This window comes from Mus pahari, chromosome 2, assembly GCF_900095145.1.
Source record: "Mus pahari chromosome 2, PAHARI_EIJ_v1.1, whole genome shotgun sequence".
In the NCBI taxonomy this organism is placed as follows: Eukaryota; Metazoa; Chordata; class Mammalia; order Rodentia; family Muridae; genus Mus; species Mus pahari.
The window spans coordinates 61,820,581-61,838,227 of record NC_034591.1 but is presented as its reverse complement, the minus strand read 5'-3'; the positions used below and the strand labels follow the sequence as shown (position 1 = coordinate 61,838,227).

The window sequence follows — 17,647 nt, the reverse complement described above, 5'->3', positions numbered from 1 at the left end:
CCCAGCTAATGCTGATAAAACCAGAAGAGTCGGCTCAATCCCCGTTTAATCAGCTGCCAGGGTAAGATGCGGCATCGGCTTCCATTGCCAATGCTGAAATATTTAACAGTTTTAACATGTGTACCTGAGATTTGTCTTAACCAGACACTGCAGGTGACAGACAGAAACAGCAGCCCAAGTCATGCACGGCTAAAGGATGAGCAACCTGGATGAGTCAGGAAGAAGCAAGTGAAGCACGGCCTGGAGGCTCATCGATGGTGTTGGTGTGGAGAAATGCAGAGAGAAGCAGGAAGCTTGAACAAGTGCACTCTGGGTAGTTTTCATCATTTTAGTAGGCTCTAGGCTGTACACAGCTGCTAAGCACTTCAGCCAGGGGTTGTTTAGGACAGAGGAAAAGCTGGCTTGATATGTGAACATTAAAGAAAGGAAGCTCGTGATGGATGGGACTCTGGGTTGAGTGGTTTGTGTGTTAACATTAAACTCACAGGACAACAGTTTACTCTGGAAAATATTGCATTCTCCAGATCAGCAAAACCTCCATGAGGACGGAACATGTGTGTAGCATCAAACACTTAAGACAATGTGTGTAGCATCAAACACTTCTTTGGTTCTTCAACGGGATGATGTCTGCTGCCAGTTGTCTATGTAACAAAGCCCATCCTAGAGGCACATATGCCTAAGTGAGTCCTCTCTCCACCCCAGCCTCCTACTTCCCAGCTATCCTTTCCTTGCTTGAAGAACATCTTCATCTGCACTGATATCTCCAGTGGCTCAGCCCTGTGTTTTTTCTCCACTGTGAGCCCCTGTCTCCTTTTACAACCAAGATATCTGGGATTGTTTTAGATGTGTGTGTGTGTGTGTGTGTGTGTGTGTGTGTGTGTGTGTGTGTATGTGTGTGTGCGAGCTCTAGCCACTGTATATATGTACTGGTCAGAGGACAACTTTGGGGAATCAGTTTTTTTTTTCCTACCATGTGGATCTCAGGGATCAAACTCAGGTTGTTAAGCTCAGCAGAAAACATCATTTGACCATTGGGCCACCTCACCATCCCCAGGACTGACTTTTAATGTTTATAAATGAACACTCTTCATTGTCTCTGTGTTTTACATAGCCAGTATATAAACATTCTTACTGTTCTCCAACTCCTCAAATAAGACTCTGATATTCAGAACTGCTGATGTCAATTTCCTGACTTTTGGCACTCAAGTCACTATTATTCATAAAACTCAAACTGAGCTGAATTTTATTTTCTGGTCTGGAACAGTAGTGTCACGTACACACACTGGAATTACCAAATACTTTGAAAGATTATGGTACCTGGGTTCGCAGAAGATCTTGATTTAGTTGATCGTGGTGTGATTTAAGCATAGCTTTTTTTTTTTTCTGTAACTGCTGATTCCAAGCTTGGGAACCTCTGTAGCAGCTACTCCTGTCCTCCACTGTGGATGAAGATGCCTCCTCCAAGCTTACACTGAATCCCTCTGCTCAGATTTCGGGTCCATCTTCTCCAGCTCTGCAGAGAGGTCTCTCCCATGGTATGAACCCAGACACAGGACGTTTCCTCTGAGAAAACAAAAAGCTCCAATTGCTCAGGTTGCATGGTCCTTTCCCTTGAAATGCTAATTCCTTGCTGAGGGGACACGGTTGCAATATCAGAAGCTTTTTCATTCCCAGACCATGAATGTGTCTGTCTGGGCTACGAGGGGAATAGGATACATGGATTAAAAGAAAAGGCAGCACCAGAGAACTGGATCGCAGTCATACAAAAGGAAAAATGAAAGGGGAAGTAAACACAGAAAAGACTTATTAAATCCCCGATGAAGTCTGTCTACACAGAAAGCATTTTCCACATGTAAGCTCTGACCTACTTACAGAAGCAATATTTTCCTAGACCTTTTGGAGGCAACATTTCTCCAAGATATTAACAAGAATTTAGACAGGAACTCAGCCTCACCAGCTGAGCAAGATGTCCAAAGGAAAGAAGGCCAAGGGGAAGAAGGTGGCCCCTACCCCCGCTGTTGTCGAGACACAGGAGGCCAAAAAGGTAGTCAATCCTTTGTCTGAGAAAAGGCCCAAGAAGTTTGGCATTGGGCAGGACACCCAGCCCAAAAGAGATCTAACACACTTCGTCAAATGGCCCCGCTACATCAGGCTGCAGCAGCAAAGAGCCATCCTCTATAAGCAAAAGTACCTCCTGCCATTAACCAGTTCACCCCCAGGCCCTGGACAGGCAAACAGCTACTCAGCTGCTTAAGCTTGCCCACGAGTACAGGCCAGAGACAATGCAAGAGAAGAAGCAAAGGCTACTGGCTTGTGCTGAGAAGAAAGCTGCTGGCAAAGGCGACGGCCCAACCAAGAGACCACCTGTCCTCCGAGCAGGAGTCAATACCGTCACCACCTTGGTGGAGAACAAGAAGGCTCAGCTGGTGGTGATTGCTCATGACATAGATCCCATTGAGCTGGTGGTTTTCCTGCCTGCCCTATGTCGAAAGACGGGGGTACCCTACTGCATCATCAAGGGAAATGCCAGGCTGGGGCGCCTGGTCCACAGGAAGACATGCACCACTATTACCTTCACACAGGTTAATTTGGAAGACAAGGGTTCTCTGGCTACGTTGGTGGGAGCTATTAGGACCAATTATAGTGACAGATATGACAAGATCCCTTGCCACTGGGGAGGCAACGTCCTGGGTCCTAAGTCTGTGGCTCATATTGCCAAGCTGGAAAAGGCAAAGGCTAAAGAACTCGCCACTGAATTGGATTAAATGTACACTAAATTTTCTGTACATAAATATAAGTACAAAATTTAAAAAAAAACAACCCTATTTAGAACTTCAGAAATTGCCAAACTACATGTGGAGATGAAGATCTCTACCATCTAGACAAAAGGCAAATGCATTTTCCCACTGCATCATAAGAGACAGGAGGAAGTTTCTAACCATAGTCATCCTCCAGAATCAGGGGCTCACTCAGCTGTTCTGAGGATCTGCATTCCCTGGAGTGTCTACACCCTCCCCTGCCTGATTGGTGCTCTTGATGCCTCAGCTAGCAGGTTCCCGTTGTCTCTGGTTTCCAGCTGCTCCCTAAAGGTGATTCAGTTTTCTAGTAAAGAATCCACAAGGAGAATGGAACCCACCCTGTATTGTTGCCATTAAATACAAATGACGAAAGCAACATCATTCGTCTGAATATTGCTGGAATTCAGTGCCACTGGAGTAGAGAAATCGGGGCAGTATCCTGTTGCAGGAGCTGGAAGTCAGACTCTCTGACCCTGAGCTCTGACTATGACCTTGACCAAGTTTCAGTAACCATGTTTGGCCCTTGTGTCTTCACTGAATAAGCTGACATTGATATTAGCATTTGTCTGGCGGGGACTTGGTAATTTGTGATAATATGTGAGTTTAAAGAGACTAAGAGATAAAATAAGAGTTTTGTTTAGAACAGAACTTTTCTATGCAAAGCAAATCATCACCCCATACCTTAGGCCCTGTATCAGGGCATCATGTACTGGGTTAGGGGACGTGATATGTGTACAACCAATACTTGTTTTCAATGCCAAGATCTCTATGAAAAGAAACACACACACACACACATATATGTGTGTGTGTATATATATATATATATATATATATATATATATATATATATATATATATATATATATATATATATATATATATATATATATATATATATATCACAAAATATACATTGAAAAAATATCATGCTACTTGTGGTAATATGTTATACTCATATTGTTTTTTCTTAGAATCAGGTAAATTTTAACAACCTAAGAATCTAAAAATTGTTTTTCAAGAGTGTTTTAAGTAAAGATCTTTCCTCTAAATAAGTAGTATAAACATCCCTTTTATAATCACAAGGTTTCAAAATCATTCCACTGATCTTAATGATCCAAAAGTTGGTAGAGTTAGATTCTGTGTATGTTGGATGTTGGCAGTGTTAATAAAGGCTATAACTTTGCTCCCTAAATATCTAAAATAGAAGATCCAAGCTGATTGGAGCTAGAAGTAAGGAGTCTCCACTACTCTATTGTGGCAACATTTGACATTGGACCAGACTTGTGTCACCCTATTCAGCCACAATTTTCTTGTTGATGCAATTTTGTTGTCTTATTGCTTCTAGAAAGAGCTCCCAGACCCACTTCTGTGGATAGTCACCCTGAGGCCGACCTAGCTATACTCGGTTGTCTTCCACTCTGGCTTTAGTGTCTATGTCCATTTGACCAGAAAAGATTTCCACAACTGAGATCCATGATGTCATTTGGGATATATCCCCAGTGACAAGATGTCTCAAACGAGATACCAAAGTATTCCAGAGCCTAATATAAATGACTATGGCCCAAGAATCAGAGTCTGGTTTCCTCAAATTCCACATCACCACATGGCAACAGTTTCATGAAGATGTTATAGTAACAAAACAAAATCATAATAAACATAAAGAGCAGGGAGCAGGTTATAACTAAGTGGAGGAAATTCTGCTGTAGGCTGCAGATGTTATCTGATGACATCCCTAGCCTTCTACTTGGAGGAAGCTGGTATCTACTCAGTTAATAACACTCCAAAATGCTTCACCTGACAGTCACAGGGATGTTAGTTCAGACACAGAGATGAGCAAGTAATCACTCTGAGACTAAAGATAGCCAAAGATAAACTGGAATTAGGATGTGGACCTGTTACATTGCAACCTCTCCAGTTATTAAAGTCCTAAAAAAGCCAACCAGCATGTAGAAGCTTCATGGTGAGATGTGGCTTCTTTCTAGGATGTTCTGTCCACATTCTCTTCCTCAGTGGGACAATGTTTATGGATATCTTTGAGATGCAGAGGTGCATACACGAAAGCATGCCTTCTCTTCCTCAGCAAAGCAGGCAAACAGTACCTAACAAGCTCAGAACTAAAGAGTGGTCTAGCAAAGAAGCTGGCTGGCTTTTATGGGACTTTTTGGCCAGACCTGAAGGAAGATGAAGAGAATATATAAAGCAGAACCATGCAAGCACGCTGTCCCTTTCCTTGGCAACCGGGCAGAGTGGTGACTCAGACAGAGTGATGACTATTCATCAGAACAGAGAAAATGAGAAAAAACAATAATGCTTGTAGTTTCCACAAAGAGCTTTCAAACCCAGTTTCCCTCTTGAATAGTCACTCTTAACCTCCACCTTAATTTTCTTATTTGGTCTCTAGTCTGGCTTCGGTGTCTATGTACACTTAACCAGAACAGATTTCCTCATCAGGGATCCTGAAGTCTTTGCGGTGTATCCCTATAGCCCACAGTGGCTCCACTCAACCTTCACATGCAGTAGCCCTGTCTACAGCCACAGCTGTCGTCCAGACCATGAGCTGAAGACATCTAGAACAGTATACACATAAGATAAAGTCTGAGGAACAGCACCAACCAATGGAACTTCTGAAAAGTTGTTTCCAGAATCTGTTCTGCATTACTAACTGTGGCATAAAACACTTCAGGTTTGTTGCAGAGAACTGTTGGAACAGTTTGTATTTGAAAAAGAGGGAAAAAAGAGAAAGGCTTGACTTTACAAGACTTAACAAGATACAAGAAAATGTGTGTGGAAATAAAAATTAATTTGTTTGTAGCATTTGGCTTGGGCAGTACCATTTTTCTAGTGTGTTAAAAAAAAAATACTTAACATTCCTGGAGATTTTAACACAGTACTGGGTGTTACAAGCTATGCGTGAATTATCTCATCTCATTTTTACAGAAGCCTCCTGAGACAGACATGATCAGTTACCCATTTTACTCTGGGAGAAACTAAGGCCACAGATGCCTTGGCTTGCCTGTATAAATTCACAGTGAAGCCAAGAGATCAACTTGGGTATACAGATTGCATAATCTACCCTGTTAGGCATCAGGAGTGCTCTCCCTAATTCATGCTATATGTACAGTGACTCAGGAAATGTCATGGTGGGGATAGGATTCCAGACCCAGACCATGAAATCCCATATTTTTGAGTTCTGCAGGTAAAGAGACTTATTTACTATACAAACTGAATTCACAGTAGAACATAACTATTCTTTCTTACCCTCATGTTCTCAGATCTGAACCATGGGAATAACTTTTCTCCCTCATTTAGACTAAATCTAATATACATCACATAAAGTCTTGGTTCTTCTTATAAAATAAGAAGAGTTTCAGTTATCTTATTTATGCTCCCTAAAGTACTCATTTTGTTAGCAAAAATATCTAGTTCCATAGAAAGCCAAAGCTCTGTGCCTCCTTCCAGAGTGATGCTGCTTCCTGCCCCCTGTGGTGGTTTGAATCAAAATGGCCCCCTGAGGTGCATATGGTGTGCCACTATTAAGAAACGTGGTCTAGTTGAAGGAAATGTGTCACTGATGGTAGACTTAAAGGTTTTAAATGTTCAAGCCAGGGGCAGTGAATCTCTCCTCCTATTGCCTGTTGATTTTCAATGTAAAACTCTTAGCTACCTCTCCAGCACCATGTCTCCCTGCATGCTGCCATGATGATAATAGTCTAAACCTCTAAACTGTAAACCAGACCCAATTAAATGTTTTCCTTTGTAAGAGTTTCTGTGGCCATGATTTCTCCTCACAGTAATAGAAACCCTGACTAAGACACCCTCTGTCTCATAAACTTAAGATGGGGGAAGTCAATTGCTCTTCTGTGTTCTCCCCACTGTTCTTTACCACATCCCTCCATGCTTAGCTACTTAGATGGCTTCAGCTACCTCTCTTTTGGGGAGAAAATCATGTCTTCATTAATATATAATTTTACAATCTGTAAACAGTAAAGCTGGTTGCTTGCATCTTCATGTTATCCTTAAAGGTTCTTCTAATGGACCCTTTGTAGCTCCAATGATTCAGGCAGAACTCTGTTCCATCATTTCTGCTGCAATCACCCACTCCCTTTGGCTGACCACTTACAATTTTCCCTTCTAGACACAAGTATCTCGGGATCTATCTACATGATTGGGATTATGTTTTCTATAAAGCATCTCTTATGAGAGGGTCAAAATGAGACCACACCAGCTTACATCCACAAAGCCCACCTCTGTTCCACAAGAGCCTTGAGCATCTCTACTATGGTTTCAGGAGAGATGCTATGCAGCCCTCTCTAACTCTCTACTCTGCACTCTCAAGATGCTCTAGTCAGTCTTCTTACCAGTCCTTGGGTTCCCCAAGCCTCAAAATGTACAAAAGAAGGGCAACTGGTTCAAAAGAAGGAATACCTTTAAGTGAAAGGGATGTGTGCCCAGCCTTATTTTATGGAGATAAGGGAGAAGACATATCAAAGTATACCAGGTCTCTACAGAGAAAATATGTAAGGAAGAAGATATATCAAAACATACCAGGTCTCCCAGAGTTCTTTCCAGTGCCTGCCTCTACCTCTTCCTTTCTTTACTGGGACATGACAATTTCAATTGGGACAAGAGTCATCAATTAATCTCTGAAGACATTTCTTAGGTAAGCAAATATTCTACTTTGGAAGTTGTGGTGTGAACATTGATCTGTTTGCTATCACACAAAGTCAAAACTGGGAAAAAATCAAATTTAATGTTTCATTACGCAAGTGGCCAAGTCTTTGGATAAAGAGGAGGGAGCCATTAAGAGTGAGGAGCTCTTGATTCCCAGAAGCAAACAGTGAAGTGTCTGTCAAGGTACACAATGACTATGAGGCCTGAGACACAGTGACTTGTGGGGACCTTGGGAACTGTGTCCCTAAAACACCCTCGCCCAGAACCAAGAGAGTGAAGAGTCTCAGCTGAGAGGAAGGCTCCTAAAACCAAGTCAGCAAGAGGCATTCCTTCATTACAGAATTCAAAGTAGTCAGCACAATCACTGATTGTGAGAAACGACTTCTCATTTGTGATGTATACTGGGAGGTGCAATGATTAAGAGTTTCCAAAAACAGAAACAATGGATTCATGAAGAGGGACAAGAGCAATAACAAGGCAGGAGTCAAAAAAGTAGGCAAGGTGCAAAAAACAAAGCTGATTAATCAAAGCTAGAGACTTTGGGGATGGGTATAAGAAGAGAAATTAGAAACTGTGTTTGTTTTCCCTTACTACCATAACTAATTAACACTAATTTGATTACTTTAAATGGCACATATCTTTTTCTTATAGGTCTGAAGATCCTAAGTATGAAATCACTTTTACTGGGCTAAGGTCAAGCTGTTATCAGGACTCTGGATGCTTTGAAGGAGACTTCAATTCTGTTTTCTGCTTCGGGGGCCTCCTGCATTCCCTAGTTGGGAGATACTACTGGATGCAGGTTGCATCTTTGGGATGAGCTAAAAACTTAGGGCAATGGAAATTACCCGGACTTTATGAGGGTGACCCTAGGTAAAGCTCCTGGCAATGGGGGATACGGAGCTTGAACTGGCCATCCTTGTAACCAGGCAAGACTTCCAGTGGAGGGATTGGGACACCAACCCAGTCACGAAACTTCCAACCTACAATTTGTCCTGCCTACAAGATGTGCTAGGGTAAATGTGGTGCAGAAATTGAGGGGGTGGCCAACCAATGATTGCTCCAGATTAAGGCCAGAAAAGGGGTCCACTGCTGACACTACATGGAGGACCTGGAACCGGAGGCTGGATAACCCAGAGACCCACAATAGGACCAAACATGAGTGGAAAAAAAAATCAATGAAATGAATGATTCATTTGGAATCATTCATTTAAAATCATTATTCCTAATGATACTCTGCTATACTCATAGACTGGCATCTAGCCCAATTGTCATCAGAAAGGTTTTACTCAGAAACTGATGGAAACAGATGCAGAGACTCACAGCCAAACATTAGGTGGAACTTGGAGAAGCACACAAAAGAGGGGCAGGAAGAATTGTAGGAGCCAGAGAGGTCAAGAAGACCCCAAGAAATCCCACAGAATCAGGTAACCTGAGCCCATAGGGGCTCACAGAGCCTGAGCCACCAACCAGGGTGCCTGCATAGAACCGACCTAGCCCTCTGCTCGTATGTTACAGCTGTGTACCTTGGCCTTCTTATGGAACTCCTAACAGTAGAAGCAGGATCTCTCTCTCTCTCTCTCTCTCTCTCTCTCTCTCTCTCTCTCTCTCTCTCTCACTTTGTTGCCTGCCTTTGGGACCCTTTAACCCTACTGGGTTTCCTGCACCACATTTACCCTAGCACATCTTGTAGGCAGGACAAATTGTAGGTTGAAAGTTTCGTGACTGGGTTGGTGTCCCAATCCCTCCACTGGAAGTCTTGCCTGGTTACAAGGGATGGCCAGTTCAAGCTCCATATCCTCCCCCCCATTGCCATTGCTTTAATACAATAGGAGGAACCTAGTTTTACTGCAACTCAGTATGCCATGACTGGTTGATATCCATCAAGGCCAGCCATTTTCTGAAAGAAAAAAAAAGAAAAAAGGAGAAGTGGGGGACAGGAACTGGGAGGAGAGGAAGAAGGGGAAACTGCAGTCAGGACATAAAATAAATAAAATTAAAAGAAAACCTTAATCATATCTGAAAATCTCTTTTGCCATACATGAAAATGACTCCATATATTATAAATATGATAATGTGGACATACAGGTGGTAGTCATTGCTTAGCACATCACAACCAAAACTAAGAAAAATGCTTAGGCCTAGGCCCAGCTCAGCCATATCTAGAGGCAAAAGTGAGCTTGCTTATCCTAAGGCCAGAAAGTAAGTTATATCTAAGAGTCAAGAAACATCTGATCAAAACACTTTTTCCTGCTTCTTTTCATATCTTTATGATTTTATTTGCTTACTTGAAGCAAGAAAATGATACATACCACAAATAGGAACTTCTGTGAGCTTCATGCACAGAATTTTCAGAGTCCAGAGCATAAAGATGATGCTACTATAACCCCTTTCTTTCAAAATGCAAAGAATGCAAGAAGCAGGGTGGTCAAGAAGAAAAGGCAGTATCAGAATTTTTTCAGTTTTCATCTTATCTGGCTCTCTACCAGCTGTCTCACTCTAGCCAAGTTTATGCCTCTTCATAGACTTGTAAATTTGACAGAATGAGATTTCCTCCCTAGAAAATGCTCATCATATCCAATCTTGTCTTCAGGATCAAGCTGACACTAAGTTGCTGGAAGTAAGAAGTGCCTTTCAAAATGATTCAGATGGTTCTTTCAGCAAAATTCTTCACATGCCATAAACTAAGTGATTAATTTGATTGTTTGGAGCTGCATAGTGTTGCAATCTGACCTGTCCTGGATGAATTCCTTCATTCCCTCTGCCCACATCTTTCTACAGCCCGAGGCAATTGCAGACATGAATTAAGGGACTGGAGCACACCTGACAAGCCGTGTCAAAGGCTGAAATACAGCTAAACACTACCTTAGCAGCAGAAAGTATGTGAAGCATAGAGGTAAAAGAAACTCCGGATCTCATGGAGACAAGGCCCATAGAAAAATTCCCTTTCTAGGCCAGGAGAAGGGTAACCACATGGAACTGATCATGGGGACTGGGTCTGTTCATTGGGGACAGATTCAGTGGGTGGAATATAGGAGGGCAGAGACTGATTCTATATGAAAAATGGACACCAAAAGGAACGTTGGAGCTATGATTATGGAATGAACACATTTTTGTCTTTGGGCATTTCACATTTCTAAGATCCTGGGTCACTTGTATGAAGCAGCCTTAGGATAAATTAGGAATACTCAGAACCAAAGATGAAATAAGAAAAATCCTTAAACTGGGGATGGGAGGGGGCTTTCCTTCTCTTGTAGAGGTGGGGTAGAAATTAAAAGAAAATATAGACATGGAAGACAGCTCAATGGTTAAAGTATTTGCCATGCCAAAATAAGGCCCTCACTTTGCTATCTAGAATCTGTGTGAAAAAGACTTTAAAAAGTTGTACACATCTGTAATTCCTCAGTGCTTCGGATATGGAACCAAACATATTTCTGGAGCTTGCTAGCCAGCCGGCCTATCCAAATCAGTAGGTTCCAGGACAAGTAAGACCTGTTGGGGTGAGTTTCCTTCACATTGTGTGATGGCATGTCTCTGAATTTTCAGTTGTTAATTCTGTGCCTGCAAAGAGCTGAGTGCTGGCAGGATTTTGGTACAGTCATTTCCATGGCCCATCACAGGCTTTCTATTTGTAAATTCTTGTCCGTTCACATGAAGGTCAGATAGCCCTCTATGCCTGGAAGCAATCTAAGAGACATATCAGGTATTGGCATGCCGATGGTTGGTTGTAATAAAGATCTGACAGCCATTAGGTGGGGTGGAAAGTAAAAGGGTGAAACTTAAGAGTGAAACTTTCTAGAAGAGAAAATTACACAGGGAGATGCAAGCTGAAACAGGAGAATCAAGGGGGACATGAAATAGAACAGACACTGACCAGGGAGTAACAGATAGAGCTGGCCACATGACTGGGACACAGGCCGGGAAGTCGGGTTAAATGAGAAGTAGTGGGAAACTGCCCTAGCAAAATGTCTACATTTTAAACTGTATTAGACGTCTCTGTGCCTTATTTATACCACAGGCACATCCATGAAAATCCTCCAATAAAGGCCCTATCTCAAAAACCAAAATGGTTGAAGACTAAAGAGATGAGCACTTAAGAACACTGGCCACTCCTCCAGAGGACCTGGGGTTGATTGCCAGTGCCAACATGGGATTTACAACCACATGTAACTCCAGGTCCAAGGATTCAAATGCCCCTCTGGTCTCCAAGGGTGTTCTGTACATATGGTGCACAGAAATATAGACAGGCAGATTACTATGAGTAAGTAAAATAAAAAATAAAAATGTATTTAGAAAGAAAAGCAGTGAATGGCATCTGAAGACACTGCTTAAGATTGACCTCTGGTCTTTACAAGTATGCACACATATCCTACACACACAAAAAAATATGTATATATATATATATATATATATATATATATGCTTATATACATACAATAATTATTAATCAAATAGAAGAAATAAAAGCAAGAGACACAGTTAACACTAAGTGTTCTGGTTGTAATTCTAAGGGGCTGTCAGGAGGACAAGAAATGGTAAGAAAAGCTGCAGAATAGAAGTGCTTTACTGGTCATTTTGAACCCTGGCAGAGGCTATGGCTTAGGAAGATTCAAATGCTTCAAAAGTGTTGAGGGACAAAAGAGAAAAAGTAGTAGACAAGTTCCCAAGAAGTCTACCTAATGCCTTTCTCAAGTTCCCTTTAAAAAGTGACATGTTCACACACACACACACACACACACACACACCAAGAAGAATATGCTAAAGGCAACCGGAAGTTTAACCAAAGACTTCTCAGAAGAATCAGCTTGGAAGTCCTACCAGATAAGGCCTGCATAATAGATTTTCCAAGTTAGCACTCCAGGATTCAATGTGCCAGAGTGTCATGAATGTGTGTGTGAGCATGAAAGAATTATAGCATAAAAAAAAAAAAGTGATACCATGTAACAAAGGGAATACCACTGAGCCATAATAAAACCAAACCAAGGCAACAAATAGTTCATACATCCTTTGACCACAGAGGTTAGCACAGTTCCATAGCCTGATCCACATTATCTCAATCACAGCAGAAAGCTACCACATCAATTCATGAAGATGAATGTGATTGCCTGGCTGTGGAAACAAATAGCAGGACCAGCATAAAATAATGATGTTGTATTCCTTTCCAAAGTCTAATAAGCCAATGCTATGAATTTTTATCCTAAATTTAGAAATCATGGTGGAAAAGGAGAAAAATAAATACATCACCCTAATACAGGATTTAACTTCAAATTGGTTGAATGTGTGCCTAGAAGGATTAAAGAGAAAAATGCACCCTCCCTCGTGGAGACAGGAGAAAGGGGGAGGCACAGGATGTGGAACAGTCAGAGGGTGGACGGGGAGGGCAAAAAAATCTGGAGTGTGAAAAGAAAAGATTAAATAAAATTTAAAAAGAGAGAGAAATGTAGTTTATTCTTTAGGAAAAAATGGATTCTCCCCTCCTCCCATTGGTATCTGGGTCACATACTATCCATCAGGATAGTGATTCGGGAAGTTAAGGTCATTACAGAAAACAAAGAAGGTGTATGTTCATGGAAGCTTGATAGAGAGTACTTTATACTTAACATTTTGTCACATGAGCCAGCTGATCTTGAAGGACAGATTGCTATGGGCTCCATATTTATAATTATAATATATTAAGAAAAGGCTTCCTTTTCAAAATGAGCTGTATATTCAATATTAACATGCAACAGTAAATTACATAAAGTTTTGACCAAATAATGTGTAAAACATGGAGTGCTAATGGAATCATAGGCCGTTTTTCTTGTACCCATTGTGACCATTGAAATAGTTTCTCCCAAGTCATATAGTTCTGGTTTTCTTCCTGTTGCTGTGATAAAATACTCTGACCAAAAGCAACTTTAGAAAGAAAAGAGTGATTTCTTTTTAGACGTCCAGATCATGGTCCCTTGTTGAAAGAAATCAGTGTGGCTGACTTTTGCTACTTTGTGGGTTCCTTTTTCACTCTTCCACCTGTTCCACCTTTATTAACTCCTACACACTAAACAGGAGAGCAAAAAAGGATAAAGGGGGAACAAACACAAAGTTATCACTAGACAACTTCCTGCTGATTAGGGGCATCAAGTTCTTTGGGGCAAGTTTATCTTTGCCTTCAGGATATCTACTTTATTTTTAATTTCTTCACACACAGACTACTTATCAAACAGCAACCAACAACATCCAACCATCAAAGAGCCACCAAAAGCTTCTCCACCTCTCAGGACTCTAACATTTATATATCTTCTGAAACGTTCTCAGAATTCCAAGTCTCACACACTCACGAAAACTATCTGCAGCTGGAAAAATCATGCTCTTGCTAGAGCATGAGGCAAATCTAGTCACCTGTTGTAAAGCAGCCTAATATCCCAACACCTGGTATTAAAACAAAAACACATTCATATGACGATTTTCTGTGTGTTCATGTATATGTGTGCATTTGCCTCTGTGTGTGTGAGGTCTTTTTTAAGATTTATTTATTATATGTAAATACACTGTAGCTGTCTTCAGACACACCAGAAGAAGGTGTCAGATCTCATTGTGGATGGTTGTGAGCCACATGCAGTTGCTGGGATTTGAACTCAGGACCTTTAGAAGAGCACTGACTGCTCTTCACCACTGAGCCATCTCTCCAGCCCATGTGTGTGTGTGTGTGTGTGTGTGTGTGTGTGTGTGTGTGTGTTTAAAGAAACCAAAATTATACAGTTCTCACTACAAGACAAGACTAGCGTTCAGGTTCAAGCAGGAACCTGAAGTAACAACTATGGAGGAATGCTGCTTTCTTTCTCACTCAGACTCTTTGCTCAGCCAGCTTCCTGATACACCAGAACTATGTGCCCAGAGAGATATACCATATTACTTATCAGTTAAAGCAATCCCTCGTGGACATACACATAGACCAACCTGACAAAGACAATTATTCTATTGAGGCTCCTTTTTTACAGTTAATTGTACATTGTATTAAATTGATAATCAATGCTAACTGAGACAGAAGACCAAAGTGTGGAAGACCATTTGAAATTTCTCTACATAGAGTCAAGGAAAGCAATATTTAAACTTTCTCCCTGGAAAATTATATGTGATGTATCATGTCAAAGACTTTTGAAGCTGTTGTGATCTACTTCAGCATTGCTCAAGTGGCGTGCCTATCCGAGGTTCCTCTTGAATTTTACTGGAGAAGGATGGAGTAATGTTGCTTGGATATAAAGGGATATTCCAGAATATTCATATGTTCAAAGCTTGGTCCACAGGGAGTGGCAATATTTTAGAAAGTTCTTGAGTGAATTGAAGATGAGATTCAGCTGGAAGAGGTGAGTCATTAGCTGTGGGCTTTTAGGGGCATCTTTTTCTGATCCCACCCCTTCCTGTCTGTTAGGAGATAACCGTCCTCTGCCATAAAGTCATGCAGCCAAGATTTGCTGCCCCCCAAAGTGACTGGAGACAGAAACCTCAGAATCCATGAGGGAAAAAACTAAATAATATATACAGAAAAGTAACCTGTTTTAGAAAACACATTAGGAAGAACTTAACTGAAAAGATTAGTAGCCAAGAACTTGGTTTAACAGTTTAATGGACTTGAGATAATTTATTGATGGCTTGATATTACTGTAGTTTCCTGAAACTCTGTGACAATGAGATATTAGAGACAGGAGGGGAGGGGTAGGAAAGTGGGAGTCATGAGAGAATTCCAAATGAATGAAGAGAAAGATCCAGGCAAGCAGCCAGGATGGGGTTGCAGGAAATGCATTATGTCCAAGGCCTTGGAGTCTTAATTGTGCATAAAATGTTTCTTGCCATTAATCTCCTGGTATGGATCAGGCTCAAAAGAGAGAATCACATGCAGCCTGTTGTGCCTACAGGAACCCATGAATTTAGTGTCATATTACAGAATCTAGATTCTTGAGTGAAAATGAACTATTATAATGCATACACTAAAACAGAGAGATTTCCAGATCTGCAGGAAATCAACCCCTTTATTTCATATCGGGAAAATCTGATATCATGTATCCTGCCAAATATACAGAGGCCTTTCTATAAAGCCAGAGAATGGACATTTTACTTGCTCTAGTGTTCTAGTCCACTACTTCTTAGCAGGGAATACAAACAGCTTTATCTTTGTTGGTATAAATAACCTAAAATTTGTGGTTATATCTATTATGATGAGAACAATTTTACTTATATCTTCCTTTACTCTGTAGCAGCCATCCATGTTATCCCAAGGCAGTTTACTGTTGCTGAATGTTAAGAGAACATAGATTATTTTATAATGTCACTATCTCAATGAGTCAAGTCTATATCAATTTTTAAGTGTGTGTGTGTGTGTGTGTGTGTGTGTGTGTGTGTGTGTGTGTGTGTTGTAATATGTATAAGGCTATATAGGTTCATATGTACTGTCTGTACACTTATGTGGGGCTGTAAGGGCCCAATAGGCTCTTTTGCCTTCTGCCTTATTCCCTTGAGATGAAATCTTCCTAATAACTTGGAACTAGGTTGGTGCTCAGAAAGCTCCAGCAATCCTCCTGCCTCTATTCCACTATAGCACTGGGGTTACCGGCTTTTGTATGGCATGCCCATATTTTTTATGTAGGTTCTATGGATCTGAACTAAAGTCCATATGCTTGTATAGCAAGCACCCTTACCTGTTGATCTTTCTCCACAGTTCCAAGAATGTTAATTTTAATTTGTACTCAGAATTTAAATACATGTTTATTGTGGACAGTTTTTAAACTGATAAGCAAACAAAGATGAAAATTATTCTTTTAGAAACATTATACTCCTAGAAGCCAGAAATAACCCACAAATACTTTCTGGTCTTCATTCCAATTCTTTTTTGATGTATCATTCTTTTGTTAACATAATACTTTTTTATAACCTCATACACATGCACAATGCAGTTTGACCTATTCACCCACCTCTAGCTTCCCCCTAAATTCTTCCCAGATTCCACCCATGCCCCACCCCTTCCTACCTTTGTGTCCTCTGCTTTTTTTGGTAACTCATCAAGCAAAAAAAAAAAAAAAAAAAGCATTTTCATTATATGATAATAGAATGTAATCTGAAAAATGGTACCCAACAGCTCTTCTCTTTCGGTTTTGGTATGAACTATAGCTCTCCATATCAAGGCTACTTCTAGAAGATCCACCTCTCAGACATTCTTTTCTCTTACACTTTTGGTTCTTTCTAACTGTTTTTCACCTCTGCTCTCCCTCTCCGTGGAAATTTCTATCAGAATTTTCCTCCATGGACCTTAAAGTTGAGAAGCCTTACAGGATCTGATAATTAGGTAAGTGGAAGAGAGATTAAAGGTGAACTTCAGATTGTTCAAGAGGGGAGAGCATGAAGTCAAATGACTATCTTCTAGTCTATTGTCATTATAGGGATAAATCATAACTAAAGATCAGGACATCTTTATCTGTGTAGCAGTGGTCAAATGATATAAAAAAAACTGTTCAGTCATACAAAATATTTTCTTCCAAACTGATAAATAATACATTTATACCCATTGAATCATATTTGTAAGTTTTGATAATAAAATCTCATCATGGACTTGTTATTCTTCCACAGAGCCCGAGTTTGATTACAAGTACGTATGTTAGGTATCTCATGACTACCTATATTTCTAGTTCCAGGGGTGTATAATACAAATGCACATATGCCTGCACAGACACATATATATGCATATAATTTAAATTTTTATATTTATATTTAGAAAGTGTGGAAATGACAAAATCTAGAAGAGCAAACTTCTATGATGTGTAAATACACAAAGGAAACAACAATACAATAGATAGATAAGACAGGAACTCACCAAGAATCTTTGGGGAATGAATGAGTCTGAACATGAGATTTCTCAATAGCTCGATGCCATGGAAATAACTGCTCAACTATGTGATGTACACAAACAATTCCCTTGTCACCCCATGAGTTATTGGATATAGAAGAAAAGGAAATTGTATCTTTTTCCTCTAGGACAGAGTCTAGCTTCTACAATTTAATTTCTCTTTCCCTTCCTTTTTCCAATTACTATAACCCTTTTCAAACGCTTTTTAAATTAATTATTTTAAGTTAGCAAAAAAAAAAAAGTACTGAATGTCATTGTGGCATTTTCAATATGTGTGTCACTATATTATGTTCTGATTATCAGTCAC

General features: G+C 40.4%; 1 pseudogene; it reads left to right on the top strand.

Moving 5' to 3' along the window:
• Positions 1–1,960: 1,960 nt before the first annotated feature.
• Positions 1,961–2,765, top strand: LOC110316792 (annotated as a pseudogene).
• Positions 2,766–17,647: the final 14,882 nt, after the last annotated feature.